The sequence below is a fragment of the Tauraco erythrolophus genome, chromosome 14 (genome assembly GCF_009769465.1).
Source record: "Tauraco erythrolophus isolate bTauEry1 chromosome 14, bTauEry1.pri, whole genome shotgun sequence".
NCBI lineage: Eukaryota > Metazoa > Chordata > Aves > Musophagiformes > Musophagidae > Tauraco > Tauraco erythrolophus.
The window spans coordinates 20606159-20614385 of NC_141478.1; the positions used below are offsets into that span (position 1 = coordinate 20606159).

The 8227-nt window shown below is 40.6% G+C and overlaps 1 protein-coding gene across 1 annotated transcript in view; it reads right to left on the minus strand.

Moving 5' to 3' along the window:
- The window catches only part of PEAK1 (pseudopodium enriched atypical kinase 1), a 53856-nt gene extending 49184 nt beyond the window's left edge, over nucleotides 1-4672 (minus strand). The window contains exon 1 of the mRNA XM_086620171.1: nucleotides 4645-4672. The gene's annotated coding sequence lies outside the window, so the exon portion shown is untranslated. The remainder of the gene's footprint in view (nucleotides 1-4644) is intronic.
- Nucleotides 4673-8227: the final 3555 nt, after the last annotated feature.

The window sequence follows — 8227 nt, forward strand, 5'->3', positions numbered from 1 at the left end:
AGTTTATGGTGGAAAACAAATAAAAATAAGCCACATAATGGTATCTCTTTCACTACTTGGTGGTGCAAGTGCCTGGAAAGGGCTTGAATCTTTGTGAAAACTCCTTCAGTTTCCCATTTCACAGCAACCATCTCCTCCCACTGCCTTCCACTTGGTGCAGTCATTTTGCCTTGTTCCTTGCATCTACGATCAAAGACAGACATTCTAATTTGAGGATCTCTTTGATAATCTTGAGAAACTAGCTACAGGTAATTTTTCGGCCATCAAAGCTAGTTCAAGCAGCTTATTCTCACTCAGACTACTCTTCTAATTAGTATGTCATTTATCCATCCTAATAAGCTACTTTACCAGGCATGATGAATGCAAGAAATTTTAATTTTAATCTGCAGTCCTAAGCCACAGCAATGAAATGAGTGATGAGCTATAAGTCGGAAGGTATAAGATATTCTTGTTTACTAGTGTTGAAGTTAAAAAGAAAACAACAAGTTACAGCAGACATTCTTGGGTACTCCTCATGCTTTGCCTAGAATCCATCCCCAGAAAATGAGAAGCTGCTGCTGGTGAGAGTGCTATTAGAGATAAAAAGCACTATCACAGGTGAAATTTTACTCAGAAAAGGAATTAGGAAATACTGAAATGGTACGCTTTTAGCATTCATAACAAACGAGAATTGACTTTTTTACTTATTCTGATGATTAAGTGCTGTGTCTGACCATCTTTCAGGATAACACCCCCCAAACACCAGGATTGTGTTCTCTGTAGTATCTCTATGCATCTCCCTGCACAGATTTCCACAACACAACGCTGTTGGCAAAGCAGCACCAGGCAGAGGCCGGAAAAGGTGCTATTCCGTAACTGTGCGCGCGGGTTCTCAGGAAGAACTCAGCTGTACAGACAAAAGAAGGCTTCTGCTAACGTACAGCCTTCTGCTGCTTTTTACCATTTGGTACCAAAGTGGATTTACCACAATGATATCAAATACAACTACTTATGTTGTAAATGATTCACCATGTATAAAATCCTAGTATGCTTGTAACAACGGCGTGGAAACAGACCCAAAGGCCAAGAAAATCAATACCTCACTTCTTTTAAAACATTGCGTTGTGCACCACTGAGAAGAGCCCAGTAGTTTTCAGGCTGTTTAGCCTGATTATCCGAGTTAGCAATCTCACAGCCCCTGGCACCTTGGGAGGGGCTCTGTGATGCAGCTGTATCCCTCCGTGGTGACAGAAAAGGACTAACAGCACAACACAGGGCATCTACCAGTCAGTGATCATCTTCTCAGGCTACCAAAAAAGACAGGATGTAGGGCAGGGGAAAAAAAAAATTTTAGTCCACAGAATCTGATTCCACATTTAAAAATAATCCATGCATGGAGGAGCTATGCAGTGAAGGCATCATTAATTACAATCAAGGACAGAATCAGCAAGGAAATGTAACAGGAATTCTGTATTAGTTCTTATCTTTACATTCAATGACTCTGTTTTGTAGCTAGGGAATTTGCTCAATTTACTCCATGAGAGAATAGCCTTCATTTTCAAAGATAGATGTTTAAACCTATGAAGTATGCAAACCACCGTCATCTGTACCCCAAGGCGTAAGACAAGGAAAGGGAAAGGAGGAATTGCTTACTGCTTCTGAGAAGGCTGACCTCATGCAGGCAAAGCCTACCCTAAAATTGATCTGCTTTGTGGGCTGCAGGAGCATCCAGCTGCATCCAACCACTTAAAAACCAGAGGTGGCTTATCACAAAAAGCAGCAGCATCCAGAGTGGAGCCTGGCACAGCCCCCACCACTCCCACAGCCTCTGCTGCTCCGAGCATTCCTGCGAGCCCAGGGTGCCCACGAAGCTGTTCCTTCCACCTATGACAGCCATGCTGTCAGAGCGCTCAGATGCTAATTGAGAGGCTGCTGATCATACTTGAGAATAACTAGCTTGAAACTGAGCCAGCGCTCATTGCTGGGTCAGGACACAGCATGAAACAACCAAACTGAAGCACCGTAAACAAGCTCTAGCGAAGGAAGGGGAAAGAAAATCAACACCAACGTTTGTTTTCAGAAATGGTGCTCTTAAATTCTTTAGTTGTTCTTCACAGATAGAAACGTTTTCCTAAAGGAGCTGATTCCCAAACAAATTTTGCTACTTGCGCTTGACAGAATCCTAAAAATGCAAAGCTTTTTCTATGCAGAAAAAGCAACATGAATTTTCCAGTCTTGTATCGCTAAGATGACTCAATACTAATCTGCAGGGATCCGAAGGTAAAAACAGAATCCCACTCGTCTGAATCCTTCACCTGTCAAACGGGGTTTTTATGACAGTATACTTCATTAGCACCCAGGAACACTACGATCCACCATTGTGCAGGATTGGATTGCACGGAAACCACGCTAAGCCCAGTGCAATTACATTCTGGCACTGCCAGCTCAAGGAAAACACGCAAGGCTGCTATTACCTGCCCTCTTGGAGGGCCTTGGACAAATGCAACACCGAGCCATTTGGAACTAAACTGTTAGCAGGACTAAACAGCAGTCTAACGTGGACTAAGAAAAACTGGGAGACCAAAACCTCCTCCCCTGTCCACGTAAGCAGCATCAAGTTGCAATGCAGAGGCAATACTCTTCCCACTGCTCCCTGCTGAGGTCCCGGGCTCGGTCTCTATAGACAGCTCAGGAGACAATGTCAGTACTCCACGGAATGAGGAAAAATCGCTCAGGAATCTAAACCACGCTTCCCCAATCTTGCTTCATCAACACTACGCACAAGAAGGTGATATGTATGCCAGGCCCCCCTGGCACGGCCCACAGAAGAGACCACATGCTCTCCGTAATCCTTAATCTTCCAGTTTATATAGGAAAAAAATCTGTACGGCAGATTCCAAGGTTACGGGCTCAAACTTGGCTTAGCAACACGCAGTGGCATATGTTATAGTTACATAAACAGTATATGGGATCTCAGCTGTTAGTCAAACGGTGAGCTGTGATGGTAATTGCAACAGCTATACAACCGTGCTACTCATTTCTTTTGCCCTCATACTTAAGTACTATTGGTTCTACTTTGCCTTTTTTTAATTAAGAAAACGAGCAAATTGAGCTCTCAAGTCTCCTCTGTAAGACAGGCTGCTCAAACCTTTAATCACGAGTGAGTCTGGTGAACTGTTATTAGCACCCTTGGACTGTTGCTCTCCAAAACACAACACAGCATTCCTGGAGCTTCATACTGGTGACAGACACAATGGAAACAAACCCTTCCTACTCCTGAAATAGATTCCTCCACACGTGGAGTCCAAGCACTGTCCTTTTAAGTCCAGACTCTTATCCAGAACTCATGATAACGGGGCGGTCATGACTTCCACAAGATTCTGAGGATCTTCGCTTCTTTCAGTGGAGTCAGGCAAGTCGGGCCTAAACTCTTTATTCCCAGTTTACAATTGCACATAATAAATACAAATTATTTGCTTGAGCCTTTTTTCCAATGTAATCAGTGAGTATTTCTGCTTTCACATTTCCTGCTTTCCCTATTTACATTTTCTTTCAGACTACTCACAAAAAAACCCTTGACGAACTTTAGGACAAAAATCGGTACGTGGCACCCCATGCCAGCTCGGTAACAACCTCCTACTCACAACTGGTTTCAGACCTATCACCTCCAGCCAGGCCTAATCCACATAACAGATACTGAACTTTCACCATTTCAAGTTCTTAATAACAACATAGTAAAATATGAAATTAAGTTAAAACATAGTATATTTAAAAGTTAATTTATCATTTTGTGTACTTGCTAATGAAGATACCTATTCATAGCTCACGAAAATTCAGCATCTGGAAAGAACACATACAGAGATATGAGGAAGAGAGGACACATGGTTTTGCAAATACAGTGAATTTGCGATTTATTTTTACAGCTATTTTAAAAAGCAAACCTTTTGGTTTGCAATAGTATCAGGTTATTCAACAGAAAAAAGAGTCTGCCTTATTTGCATAAAGATTCAAGGTTTAATTTCTTGGATTTCCACAGAGATTTGAAGTAGTATTTTTTGGCATAACCAGAAAATTAATCACTACTAATTTCACCTTCTAGGGCTGTTTTAAGTACTCCTTACTCAAATAATTTCTCATGTAACGATCACTCAGAAAGGTGTCAGCTTTTTTAAGTCAGCTGTTTTTCAAAGCCTTTTGTTGAAACCAAGTATGTTAACAGGGATCTCAAAGCCTGAATTTCGATAGAAATTGCAATGTCAAACTCAATAAAGGCAGCAGAACTACGCTTGGATGCCAGAATGTCGTATGTAAAAAAAAATAAATTATTAAATTCTAGAACAGGATATTTATCAGCTGCTTATCATGCCTGTATGCAGTGGTAGGACTTGGCCCCTGTGTTGCTTCACAGAACTATGCTGAGAAACTGAAGCAGATTTGCTATGCACTGTGCAGGCTTCTCAATACATATTAATACAAAAATTTTTGCTACATAAAAGTATTCTTCTCTCCTTTTTTCTATAAAGAGCAAAATAATTTCCCTACTTTCATATGGTACTGCAGGGACAGGAAGACTAAAGAGAAAAGTGGAAAGACACAAACAAGGCCAACAGCATTTCTCAGAATACACTGGCTACAAAGAGCAGCTTCATGGAACCTCTCATTTACCTTCACCTCTAGTTCTGCCAAAGCAAGACGTTGCCTTATAAACCACGGCAGTGTTCCGCAGACACCGCTGCGATGGAGCCGGCCTGCTCCGCTTGAGCTCTCCGAGTCTCTCCCGGCTGGCGTCAGGAAGCAGGTGCACGGCCACTGACACTTGCACCATTTTGTGGTGCTTCTGCTTTGCTCCCGTTGACTGCTCTGCTGCTGCCAGCCCCGCTGCGTTTTGCCAAATGCAATTCAGTACCAACATACCGTACTTCTGTTCCAGCAGAGGATTCTTCCAAGTCTGATATAATTCAACATGATTAACAAAAGGACGGATTCATAATGCTAATTAGCATTGTGTAGTCAGAAGATAGACTGTAGGCCTATATCTCTAATGTCCTACGTTAAATTTGTTCTCTAGACATAAAAGGCTGGTACATTAACCATGTCTTATTTTCACATTTGTCTTTTCAGAGAAGTCTGGATGAATTGTAATGCACGAAGATAGTCTGAAACACTCGGCAGATGATTTCGCTTAAATCTCAAGTAAGACAAATTAGACGGGATCTTCAATCGCTGCCTTGGGATGTGTGGGTGATGTATTACATTTTACAAGTAACAGCGTTTGGAAAAATTCAGTTTTCACTCTTCAGCCACTGCAGTCCTTTAATTACATGCTAAAACTTAGAGAAATAAGAGCTGGAAAGGAAAAGAGCAGGAGAGAGACTTCACAGAGATAATGAGATAGCTGCTTGCTGAAATTAGGCAACATCATCTTTCACGTCTGCAGTGCTGAGCTGAAGGAGGAAAAAGCAGATTCTTCATACTGCCTCTGCGTTCCCGTTCAGCAACGGAGCCCTTCTGGAGTAACTAGTCTGAAGTGAGGCACGAAGCTCTAGCAGCAAGTTCACCACTCGAGTGAGGGTTTTCATTTTATAGGGTGTGACGGAAGAACTAGTCTGAGGCTATGTAAAAGTTATAAAATAAAATCTGCCTCAAATCCCTGTGAACCTTTAATATGCCAGGATCCATAGACAAAAGAAAGTCTCAAAAGGTCCCTGGAATCTTACTGCTTGGTACACCTATTCGTTTCCTAGTGCATGCTGTTTTTACACTCTGAAAATAAAGCGTAGAAAAAGAAATTAGGAAGAGCTGTCTAACTAATTTTTTTAAAGTCCAATTTCAATCTTCCCTATGAAGAATGTGATTCAATAGCTCTTGTAGTTATTATTGTCTGAGGCCTGTAATGTTTTTAAGCTGTTTGGATGGATTTGATGTTGTACCACAGCAGCGTGGACAATACCTTTGTTTTCTTGTCGATGCAAACATTGGATTGCTACACCAAGGTGCAGCATTATTACGACTGCTAAATGTAGTCAAACAGATCTCAGGTGAGTACATACTTTTCTTACAGTGGTAACCAAGTTGTGACTCTTACATGTTCAAAGGTGGCTGGTTTAAAAGTTTTGCAAATGGAACTAAAGCACAACAGAGTATTATTTTCCTTCAGTATTATTACTGTAATATATAGGGGGAAATGTAATACTGCAAGTACACAACTTGAATTGAAATGTAAACTGCTTGTTGACATTGTCCTTTTCAGTTCTGCTTTTCTAATCATGAAAATGATTCTAAAAATTGCTGTACCCAAAACACTTGGGAAAGAGACTGAAAACACTTTCTGAAAGTTAAGCTTAGCAGTAGTTTAGGGGTTAAAGTCACAGAAGTAGTGCCTTCTATAAAAATACACCTGTACAGTTTGTATATTGTAGTAGTAGAAAAGTATATATTATACATATTTACAAACACACACAAAAAGGAAGAAACTCACAAGTATGAAATATGTTGGTGTATTTCTGAGATCCTCAGACTGAGATCTACCTAAGACATACACGTCACAGGCAAAAAGCAAAAATAAGTGTGACTGGGTGAAAGAGGACTTAAAACCAAGATGATTAAGAATCAAAAAAAAAAAAGAAACTACTATACTAGTAATGAATCCCAGGAAAAATTAATTTAGACAGTCAGCTTATCCCAGTGAAAGATGATGTTTACGACATACCTCTGTAGAAACCAGTCTGTCAGAATATAGCTGGCGATGACATACCAAAACCCAGCGAGACACTGCTGGGTACCCATGGCAGCTGACTCCATGTGAGATGCCACGGCTTTGCCCACAGCCACGGCCTCAGGAACGATCCCCACCGCTGCCTTCGCAGCTCGCATTGGGAACATGTCACCACCACACCACTTGAAACGTTCAGAGCTCCACTTTAGCCCGTGGTGAACGCGAGCAGCGACGGCTCTTTGCTGCAGCACACTGCCTGTGCGGGTGGCTGAAGGAGGTTCTTTTTGGTGTAGTATTTGCCAAAATACATGTATTCATACAGATCTACACATCATTGACAGAGTTCCAATAAATAACTTCCAACACAGAAAATACAATCCAGCTTTTAAATAAGCACTTCAGTTAATATAGTAACGTTGTGGAAATGAGCACATGCAATTTATGTCTATTTTAAAGAGGAGGAAGACAGAGGTTATAATAGAATGTTATGAGCAAGGAACTTTCAAACTCAGTTCTAAATCTACCTTTAACTTTGATAAATCAACAATCTCTGGTGCTCTCTCCTTTCTGCCTACTTCTAAAGTCTTTCTTCTTCTCCTCTCTTTAGTCTGCTCATGTGCTTAATCTGATCAAAATTTCTTTAAAGATGTTGCAGGGATAAATACTGCTATTAACAGCAATTAGTTTCCATTTGCTTTTTAGAACTGGGTGCATTACTGTGAGGCATTATACACGCTATTAGGTATTCACAGGATGCACTGTTACCGAGAGACAATACGCAGAGGAAGAAATGGAGATGAAAACATTTTTTGCAGTAACAGGAGGATCCTCCAAGTGGTTTGCAGAGCATGCTCCAGGGCCATTCAATTGTTCTACAGTGTTAGTCTTTCAAGCAGAAGACATTTAACTCTGTTTCTTCCAGGATCAAAGTATAAATACAGGGAATCAGGTATTTATCCAATGCAGGTAACAAAATTTCTACCTAGCCATTTTCGGAAACTAAAACGCAAATGATGCATGAAAAATGTATTCTTATTAAATGTTAAACACATGCATTTTAACAGAAAAGTAGAGAACAGGAACGATCTCTGTGTTTTGTCATCACCAACAACTGCAGCCCTACAGCCCCGAGGAGCCTACAGTTCCTACCAATCTGCAATCAAATTAATAATGAGCAAGTGCAGCTTCACAGAAATTATGGGTACTTTATTATGTGCATTCAGAAAGAGACAGCCATGAAGCATTGCCTTGCTAAATGTTATAAAAGTTCTTATAAATATTCATGTGCAGCATTTGTACTCTAAGCATTTAATCATTTCTTTACAAAAAAGGAATGGGGGGAAGGGGAGAGGAAGAAATTACTGTTTCCTCAGTTCCAAAGACTTCAAGGAAACAGAAAAGACAAACTCGTGCACAAGTGCTCTATAAATTAGACAGCACCAAAACCAGCAGCTTACAAACAAGAGAATTTTTTCAGGTAGATTTTGTTTTTTTTAAAAAGTTTTAAAATAGCTTGCAGGTACTAAACTAATG